The following is a 22,972-nucleotide window of genomic DNA, read 5'->3' on the forward strand; positions in this document are numbered from 1 at the left end:
AATTGAGAAAAAAAGTCTGGTTCTCCAGCATGAACAAACTGATTGAGAGCACGCTGAAGTCCTGCCATGTATGCCTTAGTCTCCAGCTGCACACATCCCCAGAACTGCTTCTGACAATGCCTATGCCGGTGCACTTCTGGGAAGAGATAGCCATCGTCTTCTTTGGGTCTCTCCGGAATGGCGAGTACATCCTGGTGGCACTTCATGAACACATTTCCGGAGATAGAAATCCTGCAGTCAACCACAGCGATAACCGTGATCCCAGCACTGGACAGAATGTTTAAAGCGTACAGCATCCCAAAGGTAGTAAAGTCTGATAATGAACCCCCTTCTACCATATCCTGCTTCAGGGAATTTGCTCTATACATGGACTTTCACCACCGGAAGGTCACTCCTCTTTGGCCCCAGGCCAAGAGCACCATGCAGTGATTCATGACGAGCGTAAAAAAGGCGCTGAGGGTGGCCAACATCATTAACAGGCCTCTAGAACAGACCCCCTGCCAGCTCCTGTGGGATTATCTCAACACTCCACACAGCTCCACAGCAGTATTGCCCACTGATCTAATGTTTCTCCATCCCATTTGCAAACGACTTCCCCATGATTCTGACCGGCGAACCCATAATAGACATGAACACGAAGCAAGAAGGAAAGATCCCACTGCAAACGAAAAGATGAAAGAAAATGCTGATGTCTGCTGGAAAGCACATGCGTCTGACCTCCAACTGCAGAAGAGCATTTTGGCGTAGCAGGCAGTCACCCACAAAGATATGCCACCTTTTGACGCACAAACACTGACCAATGCAGTCCAAAAACGATCCATGATCACAGCAGCCCGAGCCGACAAGCGAGTGACCCAGAATAACTCATTCTTCAAAAGAACCAAAGGAGAACCTCTTGAAGAACTTAAAGAGGATAGTGAAAAGGAAAGAGAAGAGTCTGGATATACCAGGGATGAAGAGGAGGATGGGAATGCACCACTGGACATCAACTTGCTGAAGGACAACCTTGCTGAAACATGAAACGATCCGAAGGTGGATCGAAGAAATTGGGGTAGAACACTGGTTTTTTGAGGGGAGATGAACTGTCGTGACATTGGCTACAAATGACACGTGATGGGTGGGCACGGGAACTTTGAATGGTCATGTGACCAATGTTGATGTGGGAGGGCCTGGGCAAATAAAGTTGCAGTTTCCGCCAAGCATCCTGATGTGTAGCTGCCTTTATTTTCATGTGTCACGCGTCAACGTGTGTGAACGGCTGTGAGGGCACACAATAAAGGAGCATCCAGTGCATTTAATTATATTTGTAGCTTGTAGCAAGACATTCAAAGGAAAACTTTATTTTTAGTGTGAAAGAAATTTAACTTCAGGAATAATAATGAAGCTGTGGCGGTAGCTGTGGCTAGCAGAATTTTGTTAAGCAGTCCTTTTGTTTGTCAGATGGTGGCATGGTGCGCTATAGAAATGCACTAAAAAAATGTAAAAGTAATTGTTTAGTGACCCATTTTAGGAATATAGATTTGGAAATTAAAGGTGTGAGCTATGATTTTGAATTACTGCATGGTAAAACTGCTGATTTTCTGAGGACAATTGTCATTTTCACCTCCAGCTTACTGCAGGAGGTAAATGCTCCACTTGACCTCCAGAAACCAATGTATTGAATGCGCAGTCATTCTGCCATCGGGAAATCCACCAAAAATTCTAATGCACACCAGCAATGTGGAATCACCACCACTTGTAATCCTGTGGTAACTCCAAAGGACTAACAGTAATTGGATGTGGATGTATTTCTGTGGATTTACCACCAGAATGCTACCAAACTCATAATGAGGCACAAGACCATTTAGTGCCACCCCCTACGCTTCGAGAAACCCTGATAAAAACATGTGATTATTCACAATTTCACTGCTCCAGATACAAGGTGTGTCAATACAATTGCTGCAAATACCAGACTTGCAACATCCAACAAGTCTATTGGGCAGTAATAATTAGGACTCTCTTTACAATGTGGGCTATGTGCCATGAACATTGAATCCCTGGTTTAGCATGTACCTTTAAAAAAGATCATAAGCACCTTCAGTTCAGATGTGAGGATTCACTTTTACCTCTACATTTGCCAGCACGTCAGGCCCTGGGGCTTTTAATAGCTTTAAAGTCCTCATAGTAACCATATGTCTGGCTCAGGAAAATGCCATTTAGAATCCTGTAGTTCCTTTAGCATTATTATATGGCCTATATACTTTATTGGGGCATATAAATTAAAGTAGAGCTTGAATCATTCTTCATCTGGAATTCAGTTAATGTGTGTATTAATCTGTCTACTATTACCATCCTCCAAGAGTAATCAGCATTGTCTTATATCTGTGTTATTGACCACCAGTCTTATGTATTTTTAGTCATTTCTCATAATGTTGTATTCTCCTTTTTCAGGCAACACATACACTCCACATTATGCTGCTATCAGCACCTACTTACCTTAAACCCTTCCACATTTCTCTTTTAGTATACCTCAACTCCAAATCTTCCAAATGTTTCTAATCTACTGGCTTCCATTTCTGAAATCATGGCCCAAATTCCCAGACCAGGCTCTCATGTAAATGGGATAAAACTGTATGTTAAGCCAAGGAATAGATGGATATTCACCAATTTAATATTTTCTTAACTGAGAACTGATCCCTTCAGTCATATGATCTACATTTATATATATCTAAGACCATCTATTACACCTCTTTGTGATCCATAGTCAGCCCAAATTCATTTTTACTTTCCGTACACTATAATTCGATTGTGTAACCCCTAAAATGTATAATCACACAACCAACTAATGGGCAGATCAATAGGACCTTGACTACTTTAAAAAAGAAAGTAGCAGGAGTAACGACATAATCAGTTAAAGAATGACTAACCCCATTAGTCCAAGTATAATTTCTCAGGATATAGCATTTGTACTGCATATGTTTTTCACACCATTACCATGAGTTTGTTTGCTCGCACTGGACAACCTCGAACCTGGACAACCTCAAACTTAAAGCCTCTGATGAGGATTTTCCAGCATGTACCATGGTGAGCGAGCCCTCCATGGCCAAATTTGTCATCTCAGCCAGCGGGTCTGTTGACTATTAAATCATCTGCAGACTTGTACGTGTGTTATGCAGCACCGGTCATTTGTTTTATCCCTACCTTTTAACTGCTGCACGATATTGCAACCTGCCAGCATCTTGCAGCAAATGTTTGTTTCTCACAACCTACCCACTATGACCTATCAGCATTTTGCTGCAAATGTTTATAACTCACAACCTACCTATTATGACCTTATCAGCATGTTGCTGCAAATGTACTTCACTCACAAATATCTATTATGACCTATCCGAATTGTAACTTGTATCCTGACACCTTTGCATCCTGAAGCCCAGTGCTTATTATGTATCCTAATATGTTTGCTTCCTTCCTGACCTGGACACTAATGATGAATATGTATCTTACCTATCTGCTATCTACCTGAACTTGCCTTTGTCTATCTATATACCTGATGTAGCCCAGCGTACCACGAGGTGTGGCTTTGCCAGACTATACACCCACCTATGTTTGCCTACCTATATGCCTGATGTAGTCCCCTGTACCATGGGTCGTGGCTTTGACAGACTTCACATCTATCTGCTCCTGCCTTTTGTCTGTCTGTACACCTGAAGTAGCCCCTCTTACCATGAGGTGTGGCTTTGCCAGACTGTACATCTACCTGATTTTGCCTTGTCTGTCTGCACGCCTGATGTAGCTACCCGTCCCATGAGGCGTGGCTTTGCCAGATTGCCAGATTATGCTTTTCGAGAACCACTTGTGTGTTGTAACCTGCATGAGTGGTCTTGCACTTTGAAAAATGATCACTTATCACTGAGGGTTTGCTGAGCTGCTATAAATGCAACAATAAATACATAAATACATTCTACATAAACAGATGACACATGTCTATAGCCTCTGCCCAATCTTGCTCAGCCAGCTTCTTTCTCTTTTCAAAGAATGCTCCAAGAATATCTTTCTTTCAAATATCTTGGAAATTATTTTCATCTTGTTTCATATCTGATAGTGTGAAATTAAAGTCACTGGTGATCAACACATAATTGGAGACTCTAACTCTACCTCTAACATAGCTCTACCTCTACCTTTCAACATAGGATTATGAGAAAGAGGTTGATTTTATTGAAATCATGAAAACACCTTCGGGATGTCCTCTTAAACACTGAGTTATAATTATAAACATCAAAAAAGAATGCCCCTGTAGACCATACCTGCTGCAACAAAATCCCATGGTAAGCATATACCAATTTTGCAATCTCAGGAATACCCAACACATTATTGAACAGAGGGTGTTACATGGTACTTGTTAGACAAAACCAAATTGAGGTGTATAAGATATCCTTTCTTGTACTTACATGCCAGTTGATAGCCGCAACATCCATGGGCCTCATTACACGGTAGGCGGTAGTGATTTAACGTTACCGGTAATGGAATACCGGTAACGTTAAATTCCCATGCTAATTACGACCCGGCTCACCGCTATTAGCGGCACCACTAAGTACGGTGCCACTAATAGCGGGCAGTCCGCATGCGCGCGACTCTCCATCCCATAAACAACGCCATGCCGCTAATAGCACACCATCACAAGGCGAGCGGACATGCCAATAGCGGCATGGTAAAGCCCCCATAACCCCTTACCGCCATGGCGCTAATACCACCATCGCAAACCACTCGTTAAGAGAACGAAGCAGTGTTCCCAACTGCCACAGGTGGACACAATCAGCACAGGTGGAGGCAATGGAGACTTTGGCAGCTCTAAAGGAACACACCACAGCCCTTCCCACACCCCTTCCCACACCAAGATGGTTCCAATACTTGCAGCATTACATGGGCTGGAGGACATGATTGCAGCGCAGCAGCAACAACAACAGGCAGCACAGAGGAGACGCAGGAGGAGGAGGAGAAGGGCAAGACAGGCACAGCAAGCACCACCACGGCACCTAATCATACCACAGAGGCACCCACCAATCCCCAGGATCAGAGCCAGTTCATTTAACCTAACCCCAGAGCAGATACACACCCTGTACCGTCTGGACCGGGATACCATCACCAGCATCGTGGACATGATACACAACGACATTGTGAGCCTCATAGACATCCAAACTGCCATCCCCCCTCTACTCAAGGTGGTGACTGTGCTCCACTTCCTGGCCACAGGCACCTACCAGCATACAGTGACCCAGATGCATGGCATCTCACAACCAGTATTCTCACGCACGCTGAACCAGGTACTTGATGCCCTCCTGAAGCATGCACCTGAACACATATTCATGCCACGGACTGCCCAGGAGATTGCAAACACCAAAGTTGGCTTCTATTCACTGGCAGGCATCCCAAGTTGCATTGGGGCCATTGACTGTACCCATGTGGAATTGGTTGTACCACATCACAATGAAGTAGTCTACCGAAACAGGAAGCAATTCCACTCCATCAATGTCCAAATGGTATGTGACGCCAACAAGGTAATCACACATTGTTGTGCCCGTTTCCCCAGATAAACCCATGATTCCATGGTCCTGCGGAACTCAACTATCCCACGCTACATGGAGCAACAAGCCGGACAACGTTCGTGCTTACTTGGTGAGTTGCCGGGCAAGCACATGGCAGTGTGATGGGGGGGATACATACTCCAACTGGGTGTGATTGGGGGGGGGGGAGATCCATACTCGAAATGGGTGTAGCTTGTCGTCCGTCGGACCAATGCACATACAGATGTATGCCAATGTCCATCTGGGAAGTCCGTAACGTACTTGAGATGAACGGACATGCAAGTATAAGCTACACAACATAGATGACAATCCAGGTCTAGAAACCTTAAACATCCATCCACATCCACATTGCACAACATTCCACGCCACAAAATACACAAATGTCATACATGCCGTCAAGATAGTCATACAGAATTAGTCCAGCACAACAACAATAATGCAATGTGCCCTTGAAAGCATGCAAAGGGATCACCCCTAGCCATAGCATTGCACCATGCACCTATTGCACCACTGAAGGGATGCCTCTCAGCATGGGAACATCAATGTTGGAATGGCATAACACCAGCAGTGTGGTACCAAATCTGCCTGGGCCCAGGGAAACCTAAGACCTGGCCTCACCCAGGACATGTCAATTACTGTTGGAGGCATTAATGGGGAATTTCTACTTGCAGGGTCGAGCTCACCTTTGCACATTGCAGTCACACAGACCATCTGCATGTATGCTGTTAATTGTGTACTTCAATCACAATGCAAAGTCAATGAGTGTGATATGAACAGGCCGCTCTTGAGGTGAACAGTAACAGGACCCCATTCGTCCCCCCATACAGGTGATGCCGCTATCCCCTGAAGAGGTGGCTCCTCACCCCTGTACGGAACCCACAGAACAGGCACGAAGAGGAATACAATCGTGCACATACCCGTACCCGCATTGTGATCGAGCAGACTTTTGGCCCTTTGAAGACACGGTTTAGGTGCATTAGCAGGTCTGGTGGCTCTCTGTTGTATGGCCATGAGAAGGTGGCCAAGATCACCATGGCATGTGTCATGCTGCACAATATGTGTATCAGACGGAATGTGCCACTGCCCCCTGACGTTGAAATAGAAGTACCTGATGAGGATGATGATGGTGATGATGACGGAGGTGAAGGGGATGCAGGTCATGCAAGAGGGGATGGCCAGGAGGGACGTGCTGTGAGACAGCATCTGATCAACCAAATATTCTGAGTAACATGTTTTCGTACTGTCACATGGAAATGGGTAGTAATGCACTGGTGTCTGTTTGGAAGTGCACAATGGACCATGGCGTCAATAAAGTACACATACACAATGAAGAAGTCCAAGCCTGTGTTTTGTTCAAACCCCAGAACAGTCCCATAACACCCTTCCCGCACTGCCCACAACAGTCCCATAACACCCTTCCCCCCACCCCTCACAACAGTTCCACATGTGTCTGCCACAATGTTTCCCTCCAGCCATGCACGCGGAGGCTTTAGCATGCACTCCCTATTGGCCATTGCCAACACCAGCATTGGGAGGCTGCGTAGATGTGCACCTGGTGGTGCGTGAGGAGCGGAGGAGGGGGCTTGTCTGCCTCAAACTGGCAGATGAGGATGTGGCAGACTGTCCTGGTGGTGTTGGTGGTGGGAATTGGCGGTCCAATGCATCCGCTATCCGTGTGAGGACCTCCCTGACTCGGATGATCTCCCCACACAGCCTGTCTGTACATGCCTCCATCCCCTCCCTGGAGTGCCTTGCTGTCTCCGTAAACTCTGCCCTGAGACGGGCAGCCTCCTCCACATGCTGCCCAACCAGCACAGTTATTTCTTGTTGCCGCTGGCTGATGCTGGCCAGGTCGAGGGCAGTGTTGGGTTCTGGTGGTGTGGCTGCTGTGGCCTGTGATGGTACCAGGTCAACAGATGAAGCCACCGGGCGGGCTACTAAAAGCTCCCGTGTTCTCATCGCCAGTGACATTGGACCCAGGTGTGTGCTGTGGTGATTGCTCGAGGGTTCCAGGGGGGGTTGGGGTGTGCATCTCCATGTGGAAGTCGGTTGGGTCCTCCACATCTGATAGTGGGGCAGTGGCTGCTGCCTCTCCTGCAGAACTAGCTGGAGCTGGGGGTGGGCCCTCTGTGGCTGGGATTGGTGGTGGTGGGTTAACCTCCGGAGGTGGGGCAGTTGTTGGTGGTGTGGCAACTTGTGTCTTCGAAGTGGCGCTCCACCGATGTTTCGCACTCTACATCTGGACCCTTCTTCCTTTGCCCATTGATGTTGTGGGGCTGTCCTCTGTGTCCAAAGCCCATTGTTTCTTATGCGCAGGGGGTGCCTGTGATGCATTGGCAGCATCCTCACTGTCTGTATGTGAGCCTGTCGGGGACAAGAAGGGGGATGTCATTGGTTACGGTTCAATGTACTTAATGCAGTATACATCAATAATGCAGTTGTGGCCATTTTGACTACATTGTAAAGGATGCAGGTGATGTGTCAGTTCAGCGGCTCTTCCATGCATGGTTGTGTGTGGCACTTGTCTCTGGTGATGTGTGCATGTGTGTGTGTTTGGGTCTGACACTGACATGGCCAGGGTGTGATGCATGTGTGGATGTTTGGCCATCCATGAGGTGATTCTGGGCTCACATTTGGGGGACCAGTAGATTCACATTGTATGCTTTCATATGTACACTCACCTCCATCTGAAGTGGTTGCCACGCCATGCTCCATCCTGCTGACTCCCTCTATGCATTCCACTCCAATGAGGTTGGCGCATGTCTCCTCCCATTCTTTAGGTTTTATGTGCGACCCAGATCCACCTGCTGTGGCAATGTTGTGGTTTTCGACCAGGATGCTTCTCACCAGGAGTCTCAGGTCATCCCACCTCTTTCGGCACTCATGCACATTGCGGGTGGTGGTGCCCACAACACTGACTTTCAATGCAACCTCAGCCCGGATTGCCTTTTTTTTCATGAGTGTCTCCCGCCGCATGTCGCTGGCAAAGACCACGGCGGCATTGTCAGCTTGGGTCTGGGTCAGCATTATTAGCTCCTCTGAGGTAAATTTTTCTTTCAGCTGCTGGTCAGTGGTTTTTTTCAATGCCTTGGGCATGTTGATGGTGTCCCTGATGATTTCCAACTGCAAGCTACTCCAAACAGGTCCAGGGGGCAGAGGATGGCAATGGATTGTGTTTTTATAGATGGCCGCCAGGCTCTTTCCCGTTCCTGGGCGATGACGCTATTTCCGGTTCCGCAATTTAACAGTCACAGCTAATAGTGGTGACCGCTATTCGCATGCAGCGTGAGGGCGGAGGTGCTATCTGCACTTTTGTCGAAGGCGGTAAGAGACTTTTTGGGGTCTTTAGAGGCATGGCGGTAGGGTCATTACCGGCATGGCGCTATGCTCGTGTCCACGTAATGGTACGCTATTAGCGCCGTCTTGCGAGGGTGGACACATTAAGAGCGCCATGCCGGTAATTTGAGATTTTTAGCGCACAACGTGTAATGAGGCCCCATGTCTTTACCTCCCAGTCATTTTATATAACCTTTCCGTCTTCAGGGTCACCTGTGCAATTCACTATGGGATGTTTCACCTCCTTTAAGATATTTGGTTAAGCTATCATGACTCGCCCTCTTAATCTTTTAATTTGCTCTTTTTCTTAATCTCTGATTCATCCCAGTTATGAATATCCTAAACCAAAGCCATGAATAGCTAAACTTGTTTTAAAAGCATCTTCGTTATGACCCTAGATGTAAAGTGGATATTCAGCTTTGTTTGACCTCCCTGTTTCAGAAATTCAAGTACATGATGTTTTCTGAGGATATAACTCTTATCTTTAGTATTTCCCCCAGTATCTGCAAAAAGCAGTCACAATTTAATGGAAGCTCTTTGTCATCTGAAAACATGCCTTCTACCTCCAGAGCCAGTGATGGCGTACTATTGTATTTAGTGAAACTAGTTGCGATTGGGGGAATTATTAACCACTCACCTTACCTGTTGAACCAGCAGTATATTTCCAAAGTCTCCCCTTGCTTGGCTTTGATAGAAAGTCTTGGTATAGGTTTGAACTGATGGGCTGTTCCTGTTCTTTCTGACTTGAAATCTCCTTAGCTGTGACCCGATTGTCAATCAATAGTTCTCCAATCATATTAAGTCTAACTGTGCCTCCTCCAATTTACCACCTAATCTTAGTTTTGTAAAGTCAAGTGAAAAAAGACACCACACTGCAGCCCACTATGCTCAATACAACAGTTTAAACTGCTCCTGCACTTGGCAGATCACTTTGTGGGTGCTAATCACATTGTTTTCCTTCCGTATCCAACAGAAGGACTCCTCCTGAATGTGCAAACTCACACATATTAAACATCAAGGTGTTTCCAGGTCCACATTGCATCAGCTGCTTATTCACTCGGAAGCAAACTTTGCTAGTACTTTTGTGCTCTGTAGGTCCTTTTATATAAGCATATGTTGCTCACCGTGTTCCACAGCAGGGCTCCTCCTGAATATGCAAGCTCACACAAATTAAAGAGCAATGTGTCCCCATGTCCACACTGTTTGAACTGCCCCTGCACTTGGCAGAGCACTTCACACGTGCACTGCAGCCCATAATCACGCTTACATAATAATGTTATGTTTCCTGCAGCATCAAACAGCAGGGTTTCTCCTCAATGTACACACTCATTCAAATGAAAGAGCCAGGCATCTCCACACCTAAACAGCTTCAACTGCTATTGCACTTGGCAGAGCACTTGGCAGGCACTTTGCACCCCATAAGTCATTTTAAATAATCACACTATGTTTCTCACAGCATCCACAATAAAGTAAATGCTCACACAGATCAAAGAGCCATGTGTCACCATGTCCTCACTGCTTCAGGTGCTCCTTCCTTTATGTATTGTGGGAAAAATACATGTTTGCTAGTATTAGAAATTAGCATTACTCTACATTGCATTTATTCACATATTGTGCAATCTGAAGTGACACTTTGAATCCCATTTTTCTTATGCAGCTGATATTTATTTCTTTTGCACATGACAGCACAATCATCACTCTAGACTCATTTACTCATTATATATATTGAAAACATCCTCATCCAAGCAGAACATTAACAGCATGTGGTTTGCTGCAAGGAGACATGTACGTGTTCACTTATAATACATATTCTTAGTGGATAGTGTGGAAAGGTGAATTTGTAAACTCCAGAGACCCTTCCTGTGTCTGTCTCAGAGATAATTTGATATTTACTGACAAGGCTGGAATTTGCATTTTAATGGTGGAAGGAGACAGTTTCCAAATGTGAGGTTTACCCATGTCCATAGGAAAGCAGTAGTTAAAAGAAGATCATTTGAGCATTCATCTATTCCACCCCACTCAGGAATGTGGGGGGATGGTTTGCTCCCTATCCTATCTGGCTTCTGTACCCCTACCTCAATGTCATTTGAGAATGTCAGGAATTTAATATATTGATGTAAACTAGAACGCCTTTTAGTAAAGATGTGATTAATGTTGTATTGAAATCAAATTCTCAATAGTGGAGTACTGTTCTGGATGATATATTCGCAAACTCAGTTTAGCTAAAGGGAGACCTTGAAGTCATAGTTAATCATTAATGCTGTGCCGATTTTGAAAAGAAGCATGGATAAAGTCCTTTTTGCAAAGCCAGACCGATTGAGTTTGCCAATGGTTGTTTTTCATGCCAGTGTCTAGTAGGAGAATGAGCAGGGAGTTGTTTTTCTTTTTTTCTGAGGAATTTTCTATTGATCTCACCTACTACAACCAATTCCTAAAGAGAGGATGGATCCAGATTTCTTATTTCAGGAAACTGATTTGTTGTCTTAACCTAATTTCTTTGGTGACCCACATAAAATCAACCACTATTGGTATTTAGATTAATCATCAGTATGTTAATAAATATTCCTGTTCAGTCATTAATAAGTCAACCCCTCATAGTTTCACGCTCTGGCATAATGTGGATCGTTGCAAGTTTGGTGCTGCAGGACAAGTTTGCGGTAATATAGCGTTAATGGAGAATGTGGACCCTCTTTGTAAATTGGGCATGTGCATTGAAATACATAGACATGCCCTCCTATTTATGCTGCCAAGTGCATAAATGCACATTTAATGTATTTGACTAAAGAAGGTGCATTTTGTATGGCTTTTCATCCATGTAATAATCAATGTCACACCAAATATTTTACAAGCAAATGGTTTGATGCAAGCAGTGTTTATTTGTGCAGCCTTGTTACACACATGAGACATAATGTGTTTTCCACTATTCTACGTAAACATTTCAAGTCAATATATAGAGTGCATTATGTAGATTTCATTAAATTTGTCGAGAAAGCTTACATTGTTATCTTTGGTTTTTGCATGCATGTTAGGTTAAAATGGACAAGTGCAGCCAGTCTCCTGTAAATGTTGAGTGTGCTTATTGAGTGCTCAGTCCTCAAAGCAGACAATTGAGAGGTCAGCTTTCTTTGGCAAAACAGAACCATTAATCAGTAATTACTCCATTAGCTGGGAAGAACAGATACATATGTGAGTATTTACAGCATTTGACTTACAAATGCATGAAATGCATGCCATTACATTCTGAATTTCCAGGTCAGATGGGGCACAAAGTCAATCCTCAGAGGGCTGTTACTTTGGGAAGGCTACTTCAAAAGATCAAACATCCACATAATCCATGAACCATTGACCTGAGTCAAAGCAATAAGCCATTATTCAAAATGTGTCTGTTTCCTAGACTAGGATCTCAGAACATTTGTTCAGAACCATATGTTTTTGATGGTTTCCAGTAATCATGCACTGCACCGCTTTTCAAAACAAAGAACATAGGTTCAATTCAATGGCACCAAATAATGAAACCAAATTATTGGCTTTACCTTATGAGCACTTTGCTTGATTACAATCTGAAAAAATATTTGAAGAATGAAAAGCACTAACATAATTTGCCTATAAACACAATATATTAAAATGTGTTAATTATTAATACATTTTCACATTTCAATAACTATCTCATAATACCAACTACTGGAACATGACAGATGACCATGAATTCAGAATTGGCTTGGAATTTCAAATATACAGGCCAAACTAATGGTATACGTCCATGCAAGAAATCAAAAAAGAAAGATATATTTTATTGCAATGTTTTCATGATTCTGGGGGGGGGGAGAAATACCTTTCCTTGTCACAAAGCAAAACACATTAGATCAAACACAATAAATGGGAGGATTGTTGGGAGTGTTAGTATTTGATGGGTCTCATCCAATCAGAAAATGTTCCATCAAATGTTGCTGCATGTGTGGAGTTTATCAATTATTTAAGGACAAACACAAAAGGTGTTGACAGAGTTCTTAGTGAAAACAGAAGAGGAAACTTGTGCAAATTGAGAATTGGTGAACGTGGTGCCACCACAAAATCCTTTCCCAAGACCGAACCAGAATGCTTGACAGGAAATTTGGAAGCAAAGGACAGACTGGAAGCAAAGCATTCTTGGTGGTGCTGCCTGTAGCAGTTGATGTTCCTTTTTGTGCTGGGCCTTTAAAAAGACAAACCAACTGTGCGTACAACAACCTCTGTGCAGTTAGATATATGTAATTCAAATTAGTTAAGCCCCTATTAGCAACTGTAAGTATTGTGAGAGAATTCTTTAGAAAGTATGACACTAAATGGGGGCTTGTCACAAAGGAACTTTTGTGGAAGTATACTAAAACAGAATTATGATTGGGCAAAATACATTTTCTCTGGGACTAACCAAATATTCATTCATCTCTGTATTTTCCTGGGGAAAATTATATCCATATTTCTTACATGATGTTCAACGTTATTCACACATTTGCAGGAACTGTTACACTTCATGTCCTGTGAAAACCATAGTTTACATAAAATGAGAAATTTAGAATAGAATTGTCTACCCCTTAAAGTGGAATAGGAAGGAGGGTATTTAATCCCCTTAAATCCAAAGAAAATGATGTAAATAAAAATAAAATACAGCAACAGTGCATTTGTTTCTAAATAACGCTGAAAAGAAAAGAAATAATTCTATGTTAACTAGACCCCTAATGCCAAAGATGTATACTTTTTAACCATCTCTACTGTTCTAATCCAATTGAGTTGATATAGTGATATAGTGAAGGAAGCATAGCTCAGTGGCAACATACAGATCTTGGAAGCAAGACCACACTGAGCAGCACTGGTTCGAATCCAAGATCCATGTTTAAAATGAAGCTTGGGCATTGTGAGTGCTATGAATATCTGCACTTGCATGATCCCAATGTACAAAGACTAGTATGATTGTTCCACCCCCCGCCCATGCCTTTTTGCACCTTGAGACACACACACACGTATGGGTTCATTACAAATGAACAATGAAAAAAAAACTACCAGGGAATTTACCATTAGAAACTCTATGTTTGAGTTCCTTTAAAATCATAGAACACCCCTCTAGACATTCATTGAAGGCATGTTTTGATTTCAAAATCTTTAATTTACTGAGCAAGTCCAAAAGTGAGTAGGATTGCGAATTTATCACTGTAGAGAAGAGGTTTAGCTTCTTCCAGCAGACCACAGCTTCCAAAGAAACAAGATGAAACTCATATCTAAGAGTGCAGTTAGGCATCTCTTGCGGCAAACAAGGCACCTGCTCCAAAAGACACACTCTAGGGAAATCGTATCCCATTCCCGACCCCAATAAATTAGAGTTGAAGAAACATTTGCTTTGACGAACTCCAATATCGGTGGTGAAGCAAGCTGCCCATACTTACAATTTAAAATTGCATTTTGGGCAGCCACACACAATGCGTTACTGTTTAAATGCACTTATATCCTTTAAGTTCATAGATAGAAATAATTCTAAGTACGTAAAAAAAGGAACACTCTCAAGTGGTTCCTGTATAAAGTACCATTTGCAATTTTGATTATGTTTTTTCCTAGGTGCTTTAAAAATCCAAATCTTAGTTTTTACTACGTTTACTGTTAAATCATTACAATCTGCACACTTTACAAAGCCCTCAATTTGCGCTGAAGGCCTATTGGGGTGTAATCAAGCAGTGCCAAATCGTCTATATACAATAGCTACTGTACCGCATCAGGACCAATTGTAGGTGGAAAAGAGCATGTTTCCTACAGCACATCATCTACATCAGAATTAAAAAGATTTAAAGCAGAGGCACAAGGACTAAGCCTTGTTTCAAAACCCCAGTTAGTCTCCAACTTTGCAGAAAGAAAACCTTGTTTATTTAACCTTAGAATGAAGGTCAATCAACATATTTAACAGTGCTAAAGGGAAACTCCACACTTACAATTTCTTTCAGTAGGCTTAATAAATAGCAGTTTAAAGATGTACCTGTCTCTTTGACAAATCCATATTGCCATTTGTCCACCCTTTGACTATTCTCTGCCGATAATAACAAGTCTTCCTTTAGCAGGGAGGCTGCAAACATTTTGATAGAAATATCTTAAAGGGTAATTGGCGGGGGTTAGATGAGTCACCCTTTTTAACAATCAGAACCACAAGTGAGTATCTCCACAAATCGGGGATGGCTTTTGCCTCTAAAATCTTCCCAAATAGCACTATTGGAAATGTAGCCCTTTGCACCGGATGTGCCTTTAATGTCAGTGTAATGTTTAATTTAGTAATAACACTCAAACTAGTAGTACATGCTGTAGTTCTAGTAAGGCAAATAGTTGCACTAATAGTGGGAGTGGGAGTAGTGGGAATGGTTGTAGTAGTAGTGTCATTACTACTTTTACATCTACTGCCATTGGCCATTGGCACTAGATGTTATAGTAGTAATAACACTAAAGGTTTAAGTATGTGTTGTAGTTCTAGAAATGCCTATAGTTGCACTAGTAGTGGGATTAATAGTCATAGGGCCTCATTATAAGGCTGGCACTCCCGTAATGGAGGGGGCCGGTACGGGAGCAGCCCCCTTCATCCCGGGAGCGCCGATTAGGAGATTCCCATCGCTGGACCTGGATCGCATGCCTGGTAAAACCAGGCGTGCTTTCTGGGTCCGGCAAGGGGAAGAGGGAGGCAATAACAGGCCAGATGTAAGCTGCCGTTATTACCTCCCTCCCCATTCCCATAGAGCCCTATGGGGGCTCAAATGGGAATGGGGATGGGTTCCTGCAAGGAGGAATTACCGGGTCCTTCTATGTCGGAGTAACCCAGTAAGTCCCCATTGCAGGGGCCCGGTAATGGAGCCCAGAACGAGGCAGCCATGGAGCTAATAGCTCCATGGCTCCCTCCATTCTCGTAATGAGGTCCATAGTGTTCGTATTAATATTAGTATTAGTAATAGTGCTAAAGGCATTAGCAGTACTATCAGTGATACTACCAAGAGTAATGCCTCTACCACCCACTAAAACTTTGTCAAATGTCCAGAAACCTACAGGAGTATGTTGGGAGTGGGTGGGTTTTTTGCAGAATAACTATACTCTCAACTAATCTATGTAGAAGGAATTTTAACAATATATAAAAAAAGACTTCTTGGGATACTCAGTTCAGAATAAAGGGACATGTTCGATTTCACAGACAATGTAAATAGGTGCCAATGGAGTTGTCACAGGTCTTGTTTTAATGCAAAAGAGACGCTGATCATTTACATAATTGCTTAACTGCCATGTGCACACATCTGAAAGCTAAAAGCCTCATCAAAGATTTAGCAGCATTTCCTCAGGAAATACCATCAAACTCGTTAACCATTACCACCACTCAGGCTGGTAAATTTACTGCCAGATCACGAATGGGGTACGAGCAGTGCTAGCCCCTATTCATGGACTCCATGCGGGTTTTGGAGGAATTATCCTGGTTGATAAATTCTCCCATGGTAACTCCTGCATGTTTTGGTCAGTAAAGTGGAGAATATACATCCAGTCAAGGGATGAAGGAATCTCATCCCCTTAACTACTAGGGCCTCATTACAAATAGGGCAGTCTGGGTTAAAATTGTGGTAAAGTGCCAGCAATTCCGTCACTGTCATTTTATCACCACATTACTGCACTGCTTTAATACGAGTGTGGTGGTAGGGAGGATGATTTACCTCCAGAAAAAAGTTTGAGGTAAACTTCTGCTTACCACCAAAAAACAGTGTATTAACCATGCAGTAATCAACCAGTGGTAAATCTGGCAAAAATCCCAATAGAGCCAAACGGTCTCCAAAAATTGTGACTTTTCACCACTTGTAATCCCATCCATGTAAGTACACATGACCAAGTGGTGGCAATGGCAATTGAGTTTGGAGGCGATTCAGCAGTTTTGCTCTCAAATTACCACCAAACTCGTAATGAGGCCCATCATTTGATTGTGTGAAAAAGTGTTGCTTTAGAGGTGGGAACTGAATTATGCCTACTTTGTCACAACTTTGTTACCACACCTACCAAACGCAGAATAAGCTCCAAAAATCATTATGTTTTCAGAGGTATCTCCATGAGTTTACTGATGACAATAATACAACACATCATCACAGTTCTCTCCTAAAATTACAGAAGTGTTTCTAGTAAAACCAGGAACATATACATTTAACTTTACTTTACTTTACTTTAATATATTTGTATAGCGCGACCATGAACCCGAAGGCGTAAGGGCACTACAAAACACATAAAACAGAAAACAAGAGACAATGTCATGAAGCAGGGACGAGCTAGAATATCACAGGCAAGAAGGTCGTTTAATGGAACAGATATGTCTTTAGTCTTTTTTTTAAAGATTTCTAAAGATTCGATGGATCTTAGCTCCAACGGCAGAGCATTCCAAGCTTTGGGACCAACACAGAAGAAGGCTGAATCGGTTGCTCTGACAGTGTTGCACTTAGGTTCAGATGAGAAGAACGAATCATTAGACCTAAGTGCTCTTGTATTGATTCTTATGGGTAATAGCTGTTGTAAGTAACCCGGCATTTTCCCAGATCTGCACTTATGGACAATAGTCAGGGTATGAAATAGAACTCTAGCGGCCACAGGCAACCAGTGCAGCTCACGTCTCGCTGGTGTAACATTATCTCTGTGTTTGAGTTTCATAACGGCTCTAATAGCCCCATTTTGACAGATTTGTAGCCTGTTACTTTCAGATTTGTTAATTCCCATAAGGAGGCTCGAGCAGTAATCGATTTTAGAGCCTACTATTGCTCTCACAATAGTTTCTGCCTTATTCTGAGAAAAAAGAGGCCTTACATGTGTTAAAAGTTTAATGTAGTATGCACAAGAAGAAACAATACTACTAACATGCTGTTTCATAGACAGATGTTGATCAAAGGTTACTCCTAGAGTTTTTACTTTTTTCAAAGGTTTGATGGATTCTTCGCCCAGCTGGAAGTTATTGTACTGTGAGCCAAGTTTAATAATGGTGTGCGGTGAGCCAACTACCAATAGTTCGGTTTTGGATTTGTTTAGTGCCAGCTTGTTATGAACCATCCAGGTTTCAATTATAGTGAAGACTTTATTAATGGCAATTTCATCCAGTCTGTGCGACCCGAGAAGCGGGATGACACATTGAGTGTCATCCGCGTAGTTGGTAAATATGATATTCTCATGGTCTAACATTGCAAACAGGGGAGCAGTAAATATATTGTAAAAGCAGGGAGAAGTGCAGGCACCCTGAGGAACACCACAGGTAGTAAGAATGGGTTCAGATTCGGCATTGCCCTGGAAGACTCTGCTAACTCGGTTGTTGAGAAATGACAAAACCCATTTGCATGCTAGTTGGGAGAAATTGGCCACTTCAGACAACCTGGTGGCCATAATATCATGGTCCACCAGGTCGAAGGCTGCGGAAAGATCCAGCAGCATAAGCAGAGAAGCCTCCTTGTTATCCATACGCGCCATCAATTTGGATTTAAGTTCGAGCAACCCGGTTTCAGTGCCATATCCAACTCGGAAACCCGACTGATGGTCATTAAGGATGGGATATGACTTTAGGTGCTCAGCGATCTGTATATATGCCACCCGGTCCAGAATCTTAAGCAAGAATGCTGTGTTGGTGATAGGGTGGTAATTGTTTGGCATGTCGACTGAAAGTCCAGGTTTCTTCAAAATAGGCATGACCCAGGATTTCTTAAGATCCTGAGGGACCGTGCCGGTAGAGATAGAGGTGTTGACAAATTGACATTTTGATGGGAGATGAGCAAATACATAAATATTGGAAAAAGAGGCAGCACTGTAACATGAACACTAGATTATCCTTAGCTTTGAGCCTTAAAAAAGAAAATAGAAAAATAAATAATTGACAATTTCATCTTTTATACATGCTTAATACCAGAGACCAGTCTCGAAGCATGGGACCGGGATTTGAACCTGTGTTTTTCTGCGGTGTCTTGCTTCCAAGGCCAACAGATTGTCCCTGGGCTACCCTCCCTGCCCATACCACAAACATGAAAAGTACAATAATAATCATGAAGTCAGATAGCTCAATGAGCCCTCCCTGCCAAGGTTCTAAGTGATCCGACCGCGGCTGAATTTGCTGCGGCCGAAATGTTTGCATGAGAAAGGTGCGAACTACCAAAAGTTTGCACCTTCCTCATGCGAACACACATACATACTCACACCCACACAGACACAACACACCCACAACACACCCATAACACACACCCCACGCACACCCTCAACACACCTCCACCGACACCCCCATCATAAACAAACCCCACTTACCTTCTTCTTCACACTGGGTCCCTGCAGTGCCAGTTCCCTTTCACTTCCGTGATCGGGAACCAGCACCGCAGGGTCCTTTTCTTTTCTTTTATTTTTACGGGAGGCTGTGGGGGTGTCCCCGGAAACCCAGCTCACTATATATATAAAGTATAGTGAGCGGGGCAATGTGGGGGACACCACCGCAGCCCCCATTTCTTTTTACAATGCTACCACCAAAGGATCAAACTTTTGGTGTTCAAACCTTTGGTGGTAGCATTTTTAGACCTAATGGTTCATGCGAACCATTAGATTCAGTCAAAACGATCAATACCCCTGCCAAGATCTAAGTTCACTCTGCGGGTCACAGATTCTAATCCCTCCAGGGGAGACAGGGGAGACATAGCCTTCAATCCTTTTGAGGTCCATTTACCAAACAAAATTAGGCTATATTAGCACCTGATGTGAGATGGCAAAACTGTGGTAGTGAGCACCATACAAATGTATCATTAAATTAATATTGAACTCCTTCTACATTCAAAATGACTTCATGCTAGAAGCTGGTTAAGCCATTGGGACAATAGACATGTAAAACAAGCAAATACTCTGCAAATGATACTGTTGTATAAAACAGAGAACAAGTTCCCATGCATAAAGGCCTGGGTACTGCATGCTAGGCTCCTACTGCACAAGTGCTGGAAGCAGGGATATTGTACATGCAAACTACCATGCATCCTGTGCACATACAGAGCTGTCAGACCACCTGAGAGCAGCTAACTCTGCCTGGCTCACAAGAGCTGACACGTGTGATATAAAATTGGATGTGGCTGAAATTATTTTGTGTAAGGCCATGCACCATGCTTAACTCAGGCATAGTTTATATTAAGAGTTTGCCCTGCCACCAGCATGGGCTACTCATAATCTGCCTCATGACTGGCTGCCTGGTTCCTTCAGACTCTACAGGGCACCTGGCCCTCCCCGTTCAGTCTATCCCTAAACCTGGGGGCCTGCTCCCCCAAGCACTTCCAGGCCCTTCCTCACACTTAGCATGTGGACCTTCTGCCCCTGAACTCTCTTCTCCCCGGGTTCTGTCCAGTCACGTAACCCTTTGTCACTCCCCCCCCTCTCACCTGCACTTCTGTTGCTGAACTTGCATGATCCGAATGTCACAAAACCTAGTAGGACCGTTTGTTTTGTTTCCTCCCCCCCCCCCTTTGTCTTGTTGTGCCTTGAAACCCACTGTGTACGGGCGCATTAAAATAAAACAAGAAATACATAATCATCATAATTGTGGTACAGAGGTGCATATCTTGAATGCAGGCCCTGTGCTGCAGAGATCTCGCTGTCACTGCAGCTGTAAATTGGGCACCTGTGACCTCTGAACCTGCTCTGTGCCACTGGTAGAGCAGGTGCTGCAGATCAGGAGAGTGATGCAGCAGGGCACGGGTATGCACTAAGATTTTGGCATGGAGTTTATGAACAAAGAATCTGATCAGCAGATTACCCTTTCAGAAATGAAATTACCCGCATCATTTTATTAATTAATTAAAATCAAATAACCCAGAGCTTTCACACCCTTGCCAGATCACAATTCATCATAGCTGGTGCCGGAAACTGGAGGGTAGAATGCTTTACAATCCAGTTTTTTTTCACAGCTCGGAATCGAGCCCTGAGCCGAGAAAGCAATGATGGCATGTCATGCAGCGCTAATATATGACCTGGTTCACCTTAATCAGGTTGCAACAATGTGTTTATTCATCAGTAATTTCAGATGCTCTGCACGCAGACAAGGCGCTTCGGGATACAATGGGTAGTTGGCACACATGATGAGAATGGACGCTACTTTGATTCATTGCCAGGTCCAGAATTGGCAAGTTCCTCTGTTTTAAAGAGATTAATGTAATTCTGTAGAGTGAGAAGGGTGGGCGTCTAGGCCTGTAATCTTCGGCTGAATTCTCAGCAATTGTACAATTTGTCTACCTAGACTTTACTCCATTTGACACGGTGGATTTGTACACATAATAACTATCTGTCTCAGCACCAGCGGAAAAGATAGCATTTGTTTCATCCAAAACAGTGGAGTCTATTTTTTTGCCAGCTTTCTTTATTAAACTCAATTGTTTCACCATCTGTACATGTGATAATGCCCCTAACATTTCTCTGCCCGGTGCGCAAACCAGTAACTCTGATTCTGTCACATATACAACATTGTTATTAACCAACAAACACAACACCTAACCCTACCACTGCAACCTACATAGATTCACATCAGTAACATCGTCAAGCAGCATTTCCACCCCTTTTCCCCAATTCTCTATCACCTCCCATGTTTCCACAATTGCCCCATTCATCAACGTATTGAGAAATGATTCTGTATACTTGCTTATGATAACACTGTTCTCTATCTCTAACATGTTGCTGGAAAGGTGGCTACACTTTCAGAAAGGTCAGCGGTCTCCCAGTTGCCAAGGCTGTTATTTTTTCCATTGCTGGGACTGCCCACATTTTGACCCACCATTGACCAATAATCGGACCATCTTCCTTTTTCCAGAAGATGAGTCTATTATTAGGGGCCAATCATGGCGATGGGGCGTGTTCCAATGTCACACACCACATTCACAGCAATGAGAATTTTTGTGGCATTATTGATTTTATATCAAGAATTTGGCATACACTTTTGATTCTCGTTAGCAAGTTATTAAAAGCATTAAATGTGTGTATTTCTACTCAAACATTAGAACTGCACATTCTCTTTCAGGTGTCTTTAAGAAAAAGAGAGAATCCAGTTTGTCTTGTAACGAGCGGATGACTCAGGCTGAATCACCGACAGGTATTGCATGTATGGAACTGAGCCCCAGCTGCTCTACTAACCACATGTCTTCTCCTGTATTCACCCAACCCCTTTCCTTTTGATCCCAGTGATTGAATCACAAGTGGGCTGTCACTGCTATTGCGGTACACAGAATACAATATTGTGTGGCTTTCAAGCAAAGGCAAAATGACATCAATCGCGTGTAACTGCCAAATCTGTACAACCGGATTCCTTTGTTTTAGAATAGACAAAGACACAGCTTATACCATTTAAATAAGAATCAGGAATTATTTGGTGGAGGTCAGTGAGTTGATATCAGGTAAAACAGGGACCAAGCATAATTACCCATTGATAGGGTGGTAGCGCTGAGAAGTGGCACTGAAAAGGGAATTGCATGGCAGATGGAGGCAAGGGAGCGATCTTTGATGGAGACCAATGGAATGATCTGTGCACGTAAATAAAGAGGTTAGATTTTGTGAAACACACAGGAACAAACCCTCAACAGGAACACAGCTGCGGATCCACCAACATATCCTTCTGTACCAACCATGACCTTCAAATTGTACCCTTGATAGCCTGTCCCTTATTGATGGATCCCCATTGTACAGTGCACCATTGCTTCACAGCCAAATTATTGCTTTATAAAACCCTGCATGAGCACACACACAGAGAAGAGAATAATGAGCAGACAGAAGAACTGCAGTGTTCCAGACTTGCCCAAAACACCCAAAACATAGAGTCAAATAAATAATCCTACTAGTAATCCACAGATTCTTACAGATGATAATGAGCACATTAAATCTCTCCTTTTATAACAGGAGTCAGAGAGAGTGAAGAGAGTATTAAACTCCACAAGCTCCTTTATGAGGTGTTCTCAATTCTCCCCAAGGGGGAGCCTTTTCCCATGAGGCTAGGTAGGAGTGGCGGCTCCCCAATAGTCACCCAAATGGTGATTTATTGCATGAGGGTGGGGACACGAATGATCAAC

General features: G+C 43.3%; 1 protein-coding gene across 17 annotated transcripts in view; it reads left to right on the forward strand.

Moving 5' to 3' along the window:
• Nucleotides 1–22,972, forward strand: part of CMKLR1 (chemerin chemokine-like receptor 1) — a 669,482-nt gene that overhangs the window by 90,816 nt on the left and 555,694 nt on the right. For 2 of the 17 annotated variants that reach the window (XM_069619473.1, XM_069619478.1), the window contains exon 2: nt 21,931–22,002. The exons of the other annotated variants lie outside the window; for them this stretch is intronic. The gene's annotated coding sequence lies outside the window, so the exon portion shown is untranslated. The remainder of the gene's footprint in view (nt 1–21,930; nt 22,003–22,972) is intronic. 17 annotated transcript variants of the gene reach the window in all.

Source organism: Ambystoma mexicanum, chromosome 10 (assembly GCF_040938575.1).
Source record: "Ambystoma mexicanum isolate Mex_15411 chromosome 10, UKY_AmexF1_1, whole genome shotgun sequence".
NCBI lineage: Eukaryota > Metazoa > Chordata > Amphibia > Caudata > Ambystomatidae > Ambystoma > Ambystoma mexicanum.